General features: G+C 34.4%; 1 long non-coding RNA gene across 1 annotated transcript in view; it reads right to left on the bottom strand.

Annotated features, from left to right (window-relative positions):
* Window positions 1-4,362: 4,362 nt before the first annotated feature.
* The window catches only part of LOC117068466, a 191,481-nt gene continuing 181,257 nt past the window's right edge, over window positions 4,363-14,586 (bottom strand). Inside the window, exons 4-6 of the long non-coding RNA XR_004431144.1 lie at window positions 8,893-8,997; window positions 8,268-8,516; window positions 4,363-4,891 (exon numbers count right to left, since the gene is read on the bottom strand). This is a non-coding gene — a long non-coding RNA (uncharacterized LOC117068466). The remainder of the gene's footprint in view (window positions 4,892-8,267; window positions 8,517-8,892; window positions 8,998-14,586) is intronic.

Raw genomic sequence — 14,586 nt, 5'->3', positions numbered from 1 at the left:
TGTCATAACTATAAATGCTTTATTGAATTTGATCTGTTTTCATAACTATGTATGAAAAATGAGACCTAACAGCCTTTATTCAGAATCATACTTTATATTGCTTATGACTGACTCTGTAACAGTTCATAAAATTATATAGCATGTTTGGATATGATGAAAATTTAGCATTATCTAACGTAAAGCCAAAAGAGAGAGATGTTGGAGAAATCTAGTCCAATTCTTTTATTATTCAGTTGAAAAAATTGTAAGTTACAAATATTAAGTGGTTTGTCCAAAATCAGAATGGTAACTGGTGTCAGATCTGGAACCAGAAAGTAGAACAGGGTTTAGGAAACATATTCATTATGAAGTTTAACTGTTGTAATTGTGGCTATTATTGAAAAAAGAATAAAAAATACATTGAAAATGAAATGGATAATTGACAATTATCAAAATAATTGTTTCAACTGACTCACTTATCTACATAATTCAGACAAAAGTCAGCATTGTAGTTTCCTCCTAATTAGATATTTAATACTAGTTTTCTATGCATGCAAATTAAAACAGAAAACCCTTTAGAATCTTATTGCTTTCTCTTATTTAAAAACATTTAATTCATTGCTTTTAGTATTTCTATGATTTATTCATGCTGTGGCATGTATCACTACTTTAATCCTTTTTATAGCTAATATTCTATTTTATGGATATACCACATTTTGTTTGTTCATTCATTAATTGATGGGCATTTGGCTTGTTTCCCGTTTTTGACTATTATGAATAATGCTGCTGTGAACACTCATGTAGAAGTTTTTGTGTGACTATATGTTTTCAATTTTCTTGGGTATAAATGCACCTGGGATTGGGAATTGCTAGATAATATGATAGCTCTATGTTTAAATGTTTTAGAAACTGCAAGACTGTTTTCCAAAATGAAACTGCAAGACTGTTTTCCAAAATGGCTGCACTATTATACATTCCCATCAGCGATGTCTAAGGGTTCCAACTTTTCCACATCCTCACCAACACTTGGTATTGTCCATGTTTTTGATTAGAGCCATCCTCATGAGTGTGAAGTAGTATTTCAGTGTAATTCTGACTTGCATTTCCCTCATGACTAATAATGTTGAGATTTTTTCTTGTGTTATTGGTCGTTTATTTATTTCTTTGGCTAAGTGTCTACTCAAATCTTTTATTTTTTAATTGAGTCACTTGTCTTTTATTGATGAGTTGTAAGAGTCCTTTATATATCCTGGATACTATAACTTTATCAGATATATGATTTGCAAATATTTTCTCCCAATCTGTGGGTTTTTACTTCTTGATAGTATTCTTCATAACACAAAAGTTTTTTTTTTTAATGATGTCCTGTTTATCTATTTTCTCTTTTGTCACTTGTATTTAGGTATTGTATTTAAGAGGTATTATACCTAATCCAAGGTCACAAAGACTTACTGCTATGTTTTTGGCTAAGAGTTTTATAATTTTGCCTTTTATATTTAGGTCTTTGGTCCATTTTGAGTTTTTTTTTTTTTTGGTATAAGATGTGAGGTGGAGGTCCCACTTTATTATTTTACATGTAGATATCCAGTTGTCCCCATATCATTGACTGAAAAGACTATTCCTTTTACCACTAAATCATCTTGCAACCTTGTTAAAATTCAATTGACCATAAGTGTATTGGTTTATTTCTGTACTCTCATTAGATTCCATTGACCTATATCTCTATCCCTATGCCAGTACCGCACTGTTTTGTTTACTGTAGCTTTGTAGTAAATTTTGAACTCTGAAGTGTTAGTTCTCTAATTTTGTTCTTTTTCAACAGTGTTTTGGCTCTTCTTACTGCATCCCTTGCATTTCCATATGGATTTTATAATCAGCTATGTCAACTTCTGCAAGAAAGACAGCTAGGATTTTGATAAGGATTGTGTTGAATCTGTAGTCCAATTTTGGGAGTACTACCATGTTAACATCATCTTCCCATTCATGCACGTGGACTAGCTTACCATTTATTTGATCTTCAATTTCTGTCAATAATGATTTGTTTTCGGTTTCAATTATTTAGTTTTCAGTTACAAGTCTTGCACTTCTTTTGTTAAACTGTTTCCAAATATTTATTCTTAATTATATACTTCTCATAATAAAATTCTGAAATTTTATTAATTTCATTTTTGTGGCCATGCACTTTAAAACTTGCCTTTTAACAAGACTTCCAGATTATTCTTATGAACATTAAGTTTGCGAAGTGCTGCTCTATTGACAAACTGAACTCACGCGACATTCCACACAGCATTGGCAAATTCTGTCCCGTAACTCCGCTAGCTCTCCAACAAGAAGTGGCTTGAGGCAGCCCAAGGATACTACTTAAAACAATGAATTAAATGTTTTTAAATAAGAGGAAGCAATAAGATTCTAAAGGGTATTCTGTTTTAATTTGCATGCAATGGAAAACTAGTATTAAATATCTATTTAACTAGGAAGAAACTACAATGCTGACTTTTGTCTGAATTATGTAGATAAGTGAGTCAGTTGAAACAATTATTTTGATAATTGTCAATTATTCATTTCATTTTCAATGCATTTTTATTCTTTTTTCAATAATAGCCACAATTACAACAGTTAAACTTCATAATGAATATGTTTCCTAAACCCTGTTCTACTTTCTGGTTCCAGATCTGACACCAATTACCATTCTGATTTTGGACAAACCACTTAATATTTGTAACTTACAATTTTTCAACTGAATAATAAAAGAATTGGACTAGATTTCTCCAACATCTCTCTCTTCTGGCTTTGCATTAGATAATGCTAAATTTTCATCATATCCAAACATGCTGTATAATTTTATGAACTGTTACAGAGTCAGTCATAAGCGATATAAAGTATGATTCTGAATAAAGGCTGTTAGGTCTCATTTTTTATACCTAGTTATGAAAACAGATCAAATTCAATAAAGCATTTATAGTCATGACAATATATTCTCTTAACTTGCAATGTGGTTTTAGGAAACAATGAAACAAATTAAACAAATGCATGATTCCTTAAATTTAGTTGACATGGGATTTCGTTACATGTAAGACTCTCCTCCCCCAGCCAGATTAACCCTGCTCTGTATATTTAATACTCATCTTCCCCTCAAATTTCACAATAATAATTTTATAAAAACCAGTGTGTAAACTGCTGCATTGGCATGAAAGGCTACTAATGTGATACCTTTCAAAGATAAAGTGAACATTTTTGTAAAAAGCCACCAAACTGGAGGCATTTAACAATATTCATCTTCCTATGGCATCACTACCCTAGACGTACTTTGCAATTTTAATAAAGCCTTGTCTTACTTCAGGCTTCCTAGAAATAGAGCACGAGGCAGGGATTCTTTCTTGCTCAGTGATTTATTGAGGAAGTGCTCTCAGAGGAAACCGGTAAGAGGCTGAGGATAACAGGAGAAGACAGGAGAAGGGGGCTGAGCAGAGATGGGATTCAACTGGAATCTGGCCTTTGCTGATTACCAGAGCAGCTCTGGGTGCGAATGGCGAAGTGCTGTTCTATTGACAAACTGAACTCAAGTGACATTCCACGCAGCAAATTCTGTCCCATAACTGCTAGCTCTTCAACAAGAAGTGACTTGAGGCAGCATAGTTACAGAAAACAGCACAAGAACCAAGGATACTAAACACAGTGACTTAAATGTTTTTAGATAAGAGGAAGCAATGAGATACTATAGGGTTTTAATTTCTGGGCAATGGAAAACTAGTGTGAAATATTTATTAATTAGGAGGAAATGACAAGGCTGACTTCTGTCTGCTGATAGACAAAATTGAGTTCTCCAACCATGAGGCAAGATGCTGGACTTTTGTACCCCTGCACTATTCATTTGATGGGTGAGTGGATTGTAACTTCCCAGGCATCTCCTGGTAGGCGGGCCCCACTGGCCAAGGACATTTCCCAGGAGAGTAAACAGCTGTGAGCTGCTAGCAGTAGCACTCACAGCAGCTGGGGGAAAATGCACTGCACTGGTCAGGTAAAGGGCCAGCATATACCAAGGTCCAGTTCCACAATTAGTGGAGAAATATTTAATAACATTATTTTAAAAAATAATTAGGTTATATCACGTTGATACTTTTTCTCTAGCAGAGTGACTAAAGAGAAGCAGGTTTTTAACTGGAATTTTATTTCTGTTGTGTCTCTAGCCAAAGCCATGCTGATGTTTGATAGATTTTTTTTTTTTTTTTAAAGACAGGGTTTCACCATGTTGGCCATGCTGGTCTTGAACTCCTGACCTCAAGTGTTCCACCCGCCTTGGTCTCCCAGAGTGTTGGGATTACAGGCGTAATCCAGTCAGAATATTTTTTCATAAAAAATAGAACAACATTATAAAATTTTATGCATTAGGAACAAATTTTGTTTTACGATTTTCATTTCAGTGAGTCACAAGATATTCAACACAAAATGAAATTTCACAAAATTTCACAAAATGAAAAATTCGTTTCAGATTCAATGTCTACCTCCATCATCCATATTCATTATTCCAATCTCTCAGGCCAGAAATTTGGAGTATGTGGCTTCTCTACCTCACACAATTTGCTCTAACTTCAATATATACTCCAGAAATTACTGGCTTTTCACTGTTTCTATGATTCTCATGTGTAATATACAATGCTTACAATGCATACATGCATACAATAATATAATAATTCTGTGTCACAACCACACCTAAATTGTTAAGTTTATATGATTATAAGCTGAGAGGTTTTGCTGATCTTGGCTGAGCTCAGCTGTGCAGGTCTTCTGGTCTTGGCTGGGGTTCACTCACACACAAGCAGCTAACAGTTGGCTGATCTAGGATGGCCTCAGCTGGGATGACAGGCTGTTTCCTCACCTTCCAGCAGGCAAGCTAGTCCCAAGAAAGAGAAGGCTGAAATAGGGAGGCCATTAATTGAGCCTATCACATGAAATGCATCTGCCACACCAATATAGTTTGATATCACCTCTCACCCAGATGTTTGCAATCGCCTAACTTTTCTCCTTTCACTCACTATGCTGCCTTACAAACCTATTCTCCACAGATCAGCTAGAGCAACCCTTTTAAATCCTAACTAGAATGCTACCATTCCTCTGCTCAAAATACTGGAGAGGAGATGCCACAGTCTTTACCATGATCTTCAAGACCCTATGGGATCCCGGTGGTCCTGTCTTACCACCATAGCCTCCTACCACTGCCCCAACATGCACACTGAGTTCCAGCCACAGCATCTGCTTCTTCATTGATCTGCCAAGGACATGAATGACTCAGAATCTCGAACTTATACTTCCCTCAGAATCCACTGAGCCTACTCCCTCTTCTTCTTCTCAAATGGCAACTTCTCTGGCCAACCTATATGTACTAAAACATCCATCCAGCACTCTATGTCATCCTCACCATGGTTTATTTTTCTTCATAGCACCTACCAATTTGTGAATTACTATATATGCATTTTTGTTTGTATACATCTCTCTCCCTGCACCAGTATGTGAACTCCACAAGACTGGAGAGCGTATTTATTTTGTTCACTGCTGTAACCCCAGTGTCTAGAACAGTGCCTGGCACACCGTAGGTGTTTAATACTGATTTGTTAAGCTAAGCCAATGAATAAATATTCTTTTGCCTATGAGATGATGTTTAAAATTGTTCAATTATTCATACCTGCCTGTAAGGAATGAATGTTAGTGAATTACTGTGATACCAATGAAAGTTAAATGATGCAACGAAGATTGGGTGGATCACAAGGTCAGGAGTTTGAGACCATCCTGACCAATACGGTGAAACCCTGTCTCTACTAAAAATGTCAAAATTAGCTGGGCGTGGTGGTGGGCGCCTGTAGTCCCAGCTACTCAGGAGGCTGAGGCAGAAGAATCGCTTGAACCTGGGAGGCGGAGGTTGCAGTGAGCCAAGATCACACCACTGCACTCCAGCCTCGGTGACAGAGTGAGTCTCCATCTCCAAAAAAAAAAAAAAAATAGATCTAAATACTATTATTGTCTGCCCTCATCTGCTGTCTTGGCTTTAGGTCGTGCTTAGATCTTTTCCAGGTGCAATTTGAATTAATGCAATTAATGGAAACTAGAACAGAAGTTCATATTGCACTATTGTATTACACTATTGGACTCATCTTTCAGTATCACCAGGTGCATAAGGTTAATGTCAAAAGTAATTCAAGAGAAAGAAATATGATCGCAGCTTAACACAATGTAAATTTATTATTTGTACTTTTTGTCTAAATGGTTTGCCTAAAAGACTAAAAGATGTTTTATGTTAGTTAAAATACTTGAGGATAATAATATAAAACCAGTTTCCTTTCCAACTTGTTTATAAAAGGAAATCTTCACTGTTTTGAACATCAGTTATTTTAAACTTTTAAGTTGTTAGCATAGGAAAAGCAACCAAATTCTAAGTGCAGTAATCACTTTACTGCATGGTCATATGAAATCAAGTCAATGTTATGGGTATTACTGGAAAGCTGGACAGAGTAATGGGAAAAGCGACTAAAAGTATGCAAAACTAAGCAGATTGTGTCTCTAGAGTATTTCCTATCTCAAGTTTAGTTATTTACTAATTTGGCAACATCTGACCTATCTTTACTTGTGAGAAAATAAAGAAACACATAAACCAACTCCCAGAATATGGTTATACATAGGTGTAGCCATGACTTTGAATGTATTTGTTTGAATAGCATAAAACAAAATAAAAATAAAATCTTGTTATAGTGCAAGAAATGGCAGTCATTAAACTAAGATGAGGCAAGTGTCATGAAGTATGAAAATATGGTACTTGAATTCTATTTATTAGAAAGTCTTCAGTGAGCTGAGCATGTTTTTTTAACAAATTCAATTACTGATTTGAATATTTATTATACTTAATTATTGTAGCCATGAAAAGAGGTGCTGGCTGAGGCTGCATTTAATAAACACATTTAATCATCTTGAGGTTAGTAAACCATTTAATTTGTTTTTTCATGAAGATTTAACTTCTAAAATAATTTCATTTATATACAGCCCTAGATTCCGGTCTACATAGTATACAAATCATTTTAGAATGACACTAGGTTATTTCAACTGCTTTTCTAGAGAAGTGTTAAATAAGGGAGTAAAGTTTTGGCTTTTTCCATAATTGAAATAAGTGTACAATGAGCAGTAACTTCCTGATTTCTCTGCTATTTTGTTTAATCAACATAATGATGTAGATTTACTCTGCATATATACGAAAGAGTGAAAGAAGGTTGGGAAGGAATAACTATCAGTTAATATAGGCTATATAGTAGTTATTTTTGCAAATCAACTATAATTTCTGAATGGATATTCAGACCATATTTACATTACATAGAGGAGGTAGACACCAGAAGATTTAACAAATGTGCCAAATATTGGTGAATATTTCGTTAGGTACCAAAACGATGTATAAATTAAGATGCTTTTGGCCATAAGAGACTCATCTCAAAAATGGCTTGAAAATATGGGGAATTATTATCTGACTTAGTATGAAGTTAAAGGTAGGGCAAGTCCAAATTAATTCAAGTTAATTAAAGCCCCAAATTCTTGGAATTTGCTCTGCTGGTCTTAGCTGGTTAGCTTTTGTCCTGAAGTTTGTAACTTTATGACCAGAAGATGACTGAAGTATTTTCTAAGTATAAAGCCTGAAGGTTTAAACCAGGTAGTCTCAGTAAAACCACTGATGCGTGGTCACCTTTCCCTTAGTTGACAAATATTTGTCTTCCAGATACTTTGAATCAGAATGGGCATTTTAACTAAGATCCAGTACAACTAAAGGCAATAATCAAACCAATGATAAAATAATTATTCTGAGCTGAAAACACAAGTCTGAATATTGGAAGAGGTTCCTGATTTCCAGGCAGAATTGATAAGCAAAGATGTCAACCTAAACACATCCTGGTTGTAGTCTAAAATTTAAAGAATAAATGGGAAAAGATTACGAACTTTAAGGAGGAAATAACTTACACATAAAAAGGAAAAACTATCTGTTGACAGATTTATCACCTGCTAGATAAGAGCAGAATAACCATTCACTAGGAGAAAATGGGAGAAGCTAGAAGATACTGGAGTAACATTTATAGAGTACCAAAGAGAAAAAAAAAACAGAAATTCAATACACAGCTAAGATATCGTTTACCTATAAATGATGCATGGTAAAATAAGGGTAAAATAAGGATATTTGCAGATTCACAAGGAGAAATTAGTCTTCAGGTACTCAGCTGAGGAAAATCCTAGAGACAAAACTCTAACAAAAACAAACTAACCGGGTGCAGTGGTATGGGCCTGTAGTTCCAGCTACTCAAGAGGCTGAAGTAAGAGGATCGCTGGAGCCCAGGGGTTCTGGGCTGTACTGCGCTACGCTGATCAGGTGTCCGCACTAAGTTTGCCATCAATATGATGACCTCCCAGATGGAAAATAGAGCAGGTGAAAACTCCCGTGCTGATCAGTAGTGGGATCATGCCTGTGAGTAACTGCTGCACTCCAACCTGGGCAACATAGCAAGACCTCATCTCTAAAAAACAAACAAACAAACAAACAAAAATGATTCGGACAAATGTCAAGATAGAGAGAGTAAAAGAAGAAAGTATCGAAGGCCCTTCAACATAAATTGGATCAGACAATAAAAATAATAGCAAAGTTCTTTTCATGCTGTATCCTTAATTCCTCACCATAATCTTAGGAAGTGAATGTATTAATTATCTTTTGCTATATAACAAATTACTCCCAAAACTTAGTGGCTTCAAACAACAAATATGATTTCACAATTTCTGTGGGTCAAGAATTTGGAAGTAGTGGCTCTGGCTCAGGGTCTCATTTAAGGTGGTAGTCAGGATGCCAGCCAGGGCTGCAGGCATTAGAAGGGTCTGCTTCCTCAATCGCCCACTCACATGGCTGTTGGCTGGAGGCCTCACTTTCTCACCTCATGGGCCTCTTCATAGGACTGCCTGAGTGTCCTTATGGCATGGCAGCTGGCTTCCCCCAGAGTGAACATTCTGAGAGAGAGAGAGAGAGTTAGAAGGCACAATGTCTTTTATGACTTCATCTCATATGTCACACGCTGACACTTCCACTGTATCCTATTCACCAGAAGGGAGAGACTAAATTCACTAAACAGAAAAGTGAAGGAGAATGAGGCTTCAGTTTTTTTTGGGAGGGGGAGTTGAAGAGCGTTTGGATATTTTGAACAACCACAATATAATTCTTCTTTTCACTGAAGCACAAAAAAATTTAATTTGTCCAAGTGTACACGGTTAGCAGGCAACACCTTTGAGAAAAAAATCCATATAGTCTGATACGAGCACCCAAACTCATAACCACAATGTGAATCTAACTGCTTTTCAATGAAAAAAGAAAGAAAAGAGTCCCTTCAAATGTGGCATACACATTCACATGGAGCTTTCATGCTGCCAGTGATAGTACCATAGTTATCTAGAATTAGAAGTTCTAACTTATCTTGGCCAAACTGAGGACTTAGGGCTGGGTAGAAGGTTGGAAGGATGTAAGATCTCTCTTGAGAATCTCAGATCCTCAAGATCTCATCTTGGAGAAGAAAACAAAATGGGGAAGTAGAAGACAAAATGCTTTTTTATGTTGGGAAAGGACTGGGAGAATCAAGCATCTAGAAATGGGCACAAAGAGTTACTTTATTTCATTAAAAAAAAAATTTGACTATTAATGCCTGAAAACAGCAGGTGATTATTAATGGGATGAAAAAGTTCATTAGATTCTTCAAATTAGTAAGGAGGGACTTGAAGACCAAATTGATAAAAATTTAAAAAAAAAGTCAAAGTAGAATAATCTAGATAATAAGCAATAAATGAGACTGAAAAAATAAAATCAAGTATATCACTTATTACACTAAATATTAATATACCAGATTCTCTCATTAAAAAACAGAGAAAGTCAAATTAGATTAAATAAGAACAAAAAGCTAGCTATATAGTATTTATAAGAAACATTCTTATAAACAAGTTGATAATGAAAGATTAAAAATAAGATATTTGAGGCAAGGCAAGCAAAAAGAAATAAATATTAAACAAGGAGAAATTCAAGGTTATGGACATTCCCTAAGGAAAAGGATGACATAGTGTTACAGTGGCAAAAGTTAGGAAGCAGATGACATAAATCTATATGCACAAACAGTATGGCCACAAAATACATTAATTAAAAATTACTAGAAATATAAGAAGAGTTTGATTAGAATATACTTATTACAAGGGATTTAACATATTATAAAAATCAGGCTGATGTGGTAAATTTAAATATAATCAAATATTAGGAAAATAGAATAATACAACAAAGTTGATTACATATATTCATTTTCCAGATAATATATTTTATGCCTATGAAATTGTTCTTAAAATCAATTATATATTTAACCGCGCACACACACACATACACACACACACACGCATCTTTTTTAAAAAATCAGGATTTAATAGCCATGTTATCTGATCATAAGCTGTTGAAAATAAATGATTTAAAGGTGGCCTAAAGTTTAAGTACTTGCAAATTAAGAAACATCCTCTCCACATCAAAGAGAAAATCACAACTAATGTTACTAATTTTCTGGGAAGCAATTCAAAGAACACTTAATCCAAAACCTATGAGATGCAGATGAAACTGTGCTCAGGGAAGAATGTATAGACTTAAATGCTTACACTGATAAAGTAAATGAAAGAAAAAAATAGTTTTTATCCCAAGAAATTAGGAAAAAAGCAAATACGGTGAAATATACTACTAAGAAATAAAGGGAAACTTACTGAATTTAATAAAATAGAAAACAATAACATATACTAGAAAGGATAAAAAGGATTTTAAAAATCTGCTCTTTTGAAGTATCTGTAAAACAGAAAGCCTTATGATTCAGATTAAAGAAAAAAGTGTGTGTTTGTGTATATGTGTGTGTGTGTATTAAGAAAGGAGATATAACTTCACAATCAGAGAAGTTTCAAAGAATTACAGTTATTTGGCAATAAATTTGAAAACTGAGAGGACACAGAAAATTGTGTGACAAATTAGAAATTATGAAAATTGACCTTATTCTGAAGTAGAAAGCAAGTATAGATCAAGTTTCATGCAAGAGTTTGGAAAGATGATTAAAAATGTACCCTCTGAAAAGCAAGCTGGGCGTGGTGGCTCATGCCTGTAGTCCTAGCTACTTGGATGGCTGAGGCAGAAAGATCACTTAAGCCCAGAAGTCCAGAAGTTTGAGGCTGCAGTGAGCTGTGATTGTGCCACTGCCTTCCAGAAAAGAAAGAAAGAGAAAGAAAGAAAGAAAGAAAGAAAGAAAGAAAGAAAGAAAGAAAAAGAAAGAAAGAAAGAAAGAAAGAAAGAAAAAGAAAGAAAGAAAGAAAGAAAGAAAAGACAAAAGCAGACCAGACCAGATTTCATAGCTGTATTCTGTCTATCCTTAAAGAATACATAATTCCACTTATATTTTAAATATTCTAGACGACAGAAGAAGGAGGAAAGTTCTTAGGAACAGATAAGAGAATTCAGAAAAACCAAGATTCAGTAGCCTACGGAGAATGAAAATATGCTCATAACAAGACAGCTTTTGAGATATTCATTTCAAAATCGCAAAAACTCCCCCATGCAATCTGAAAGAGGCTTTACTTTATTTAAACCAAAGAAAAATGCAGATCCTGAATATATTTATCTACAAACGGCTCATATTCTAAAGTAATACTATTCAACTCTCATTCATTCAAGAGCTGTTCTGTAATTGTTCCAATATAAAGGAGTCAAAACAATTTCTTAATGGAAGTATTAAGTAGTGTTCTATACTGTCAACTAATTTATTTCCCATTTCAGACGTTATTTGACGTGTTTTCATTTCTCTTTTGGAAGGAAACAACTAAATATGTTATCAATCCATCATTTACTTGTACAATAAATAAAGTTCTAAATCACTGCACAGTGTAAAACAGCAAAGAGACTTCCCCATAACACAAAGCCGTCCTGAAAAGTTTTGCTCATTTTAGAAGAAAAAAATTTTAAAACCTGAGCACTATAAGATATGAATTTTGTAAATAATTATGAAAAGAAAGCAACAATAACAAAACTCTACTAACCTTAGCTCAATCTTATAAAAAGTTCCATAGTGATTCATCAAATTTTATTTCCAATTAAATATGTTATCACCCAGTAGTATGCCATACCAGTTTCTAATGCATACTTCAGTTATCTTCTAATTTAAATTAATGACTATAGTAGCTGTTACAGAACAACAGCTCTATAGCTTGCCTTTCAGACCAGTAAATAAGAGTTTAAGGGCCTGTGATAGCAAATGCAGTTTCTTAATGGATTTTAAGAAGAATTTTTATAAAAACGTGTGAGGTTATTCAACAGAATCACACTTAATTTGCCAAGCATTTTGCGGAATGCCTAGGACTATGTAAGAAGTATTAAATTTGCAAACCCTTTGAATGGTTGTAATTTAAAGATAAAAATTGGTTTAATACCAGACAAAGATAGAAGCACAAGTTAGGTTATTAGGGAATTTAGACAATGCATCAGTTTGTATCGTAACTTGTTGGCAAGAACAAGGTGTAGTTTTCTGTTACCTCCCAACTAGCTATGTTTTGAGCAGCAGGAATATTTAATACCCTTTCCTCCCATTTTTCCTTTGTGTTGTTCAAATTCTGACAACTCTATTGCCAAATAGCTCAGGCCAAAAATTGTAAAGTTCAAATTCAGAAGGCTCTGCAGTGTTCTCAGTTCTCCTCTGGTGAAAGAGGAGAAAGGTTGTGTCTAATTACTAATCTGAGATTTCCAAAATTTTACCCATGCCATGCTTGCCCCCTCATTAGCATAAAGCTGTTATTTAAATAGTTCAGCAATAAGGACTTTAGTAGCCTCCCCAGGTTAAAAAGATTGAAATTAAATGTGTTTATCTATTGTTTTACTATTCAACTACCTGATTATAAAAACAAAGATTTTTTTCATGAAACTCAGACAGTACTCCTTCAAGGAAAAAAAGAAAATTCCCTAAAACAAAGTTAGGAGAGTGAATCAGACCACATGCTCATCTCCAAGGTCTCAATCAACCAACAAATGCTTACCCAACTTCTATTCAAAATATTTGCTCCAGTAGTTCTGATATGACCCAAGCAGAGTTTACACATTATTAATGTACTCCTTTCAGTCTTCTAGATGTGTTTCTCCCAAAATCTACCGGATTCTCAAATAACTTTAGGAACTTTCTCCAGAACAGAGACAAGGTTGTCGCTGACATCAACTTTGTCTTCAAACATGGGGAAGATTATCACTGGAAAGATCTACTGACAACCTATAATACATAGTTGGAACTGTTTATCCACAGAAGTATTCCCCAAGAATCAACCACAGAGCCAAGACGGAGCTTGTCTCATTGTTATGCATACTTCTTTTATGGCTTGTGAAGGCAGTTCATTTTATTCTGATTTTACAACTGAGACCTAATGAACCTGAGTGACTTGTTCATCATCGCTAGGCTCTATTATGTCCAAAAAAAAAAAAAAAAAAATACAAACTCAAATGTGAGGCTTTGCCTACACTGAGAAACAGTAGTTCAAGAAATGGTGCCCTGGTTCTGTTAAAATAATCTGAGAGTTATGTGGTAAGTACTTGAGGGTTAATAGGATAGCTTGATAATAAATTTACACTCAAATATCTCCAAGGAATCAAACTTACAGATTAATAATTAGTAATCAGGTCATGTAAAGTAAATTATGAAACAGCATTGATACCAAGATTGGCAGAAAGTTTTTTGTGTGACAAAACCAAGTTTTGGCTAAGAGACACACTGCTGATGGGGGTCTAAATTGCTATATATACCTGGAAAACAAGTTGTCTTTATCTTGATGTTATAAATAATCTATGACCCAGAAAGTTAACTCCTAGACATATACCCTAGCGAAACTCTTGAATGTGTGCATCCAAAGACATGTATAAACATGATCACAGTAGTATTGCTTTTAGTAGCAAATTCTGGAAACATCCCAAATGTCTATCAATAGTAGAATTGATTTGAAAGGGATGGGGAATGGTAATACAATGGAATAGCATACAGCTGTTTAGATAAAGGAACTCCAATTAAACATATCAACAAAGATACATTTCAAAAACAAGATGTTGAAAGGAAAAAGGTAATCAAGACAATACACAACATTCTACCTCATTTTTATAAATTCTTAAAATATGCAATATTAAACATACATTATTTAGAGAGGCATTTATAAAAAGCAATGCATTCTTAAGAGGCTGGGATGATAAATGTAAAATTCAGAACAGGTATTACCTCTGTGAACAGGAAGAGGAAGACGCAGTGTTGGGAAGAAATACACGGAAGTACAGCAGTAGAGGCAGACATTTTTTTCTTTTTCTTTTTCCTTTATTTTTCCTAGCTTTCTTTTTCTTTAGCTATTGTATGCTTTGTATTTTTTGTACTTTCCATATATCATATAGTATATTTTGGTGTGCATGAAATAGTCCTTAATAACATTTTTATTATTTTTTATTTGACTTTTAAGTTCAGGGGTACATGTGCAGGTTTGTTAAATAGGCAAACTTGTGTCATGGGGTTTTGTTGCACAGAT

Source organism: Trachypithecus francoisi, unplaced genomic scaffold, assembly GCF_009764315.1.
Source record: "Trachypithecus francoisi isolate TF-2019V2 unplaced genomic scaffold, Tfra_2.0 Lachesis_group21, whole genome shotgun sequence".
Lineage (NCBI taxonomy): Eukaryota > Metazoa > Chordata > Mammalia > Primates > Cercopithecidae > Trachypithecus > Trachypithecus francoisi.
This window is presented reverse-complemented; position numbering and strand designations above follow the sequence as displayed.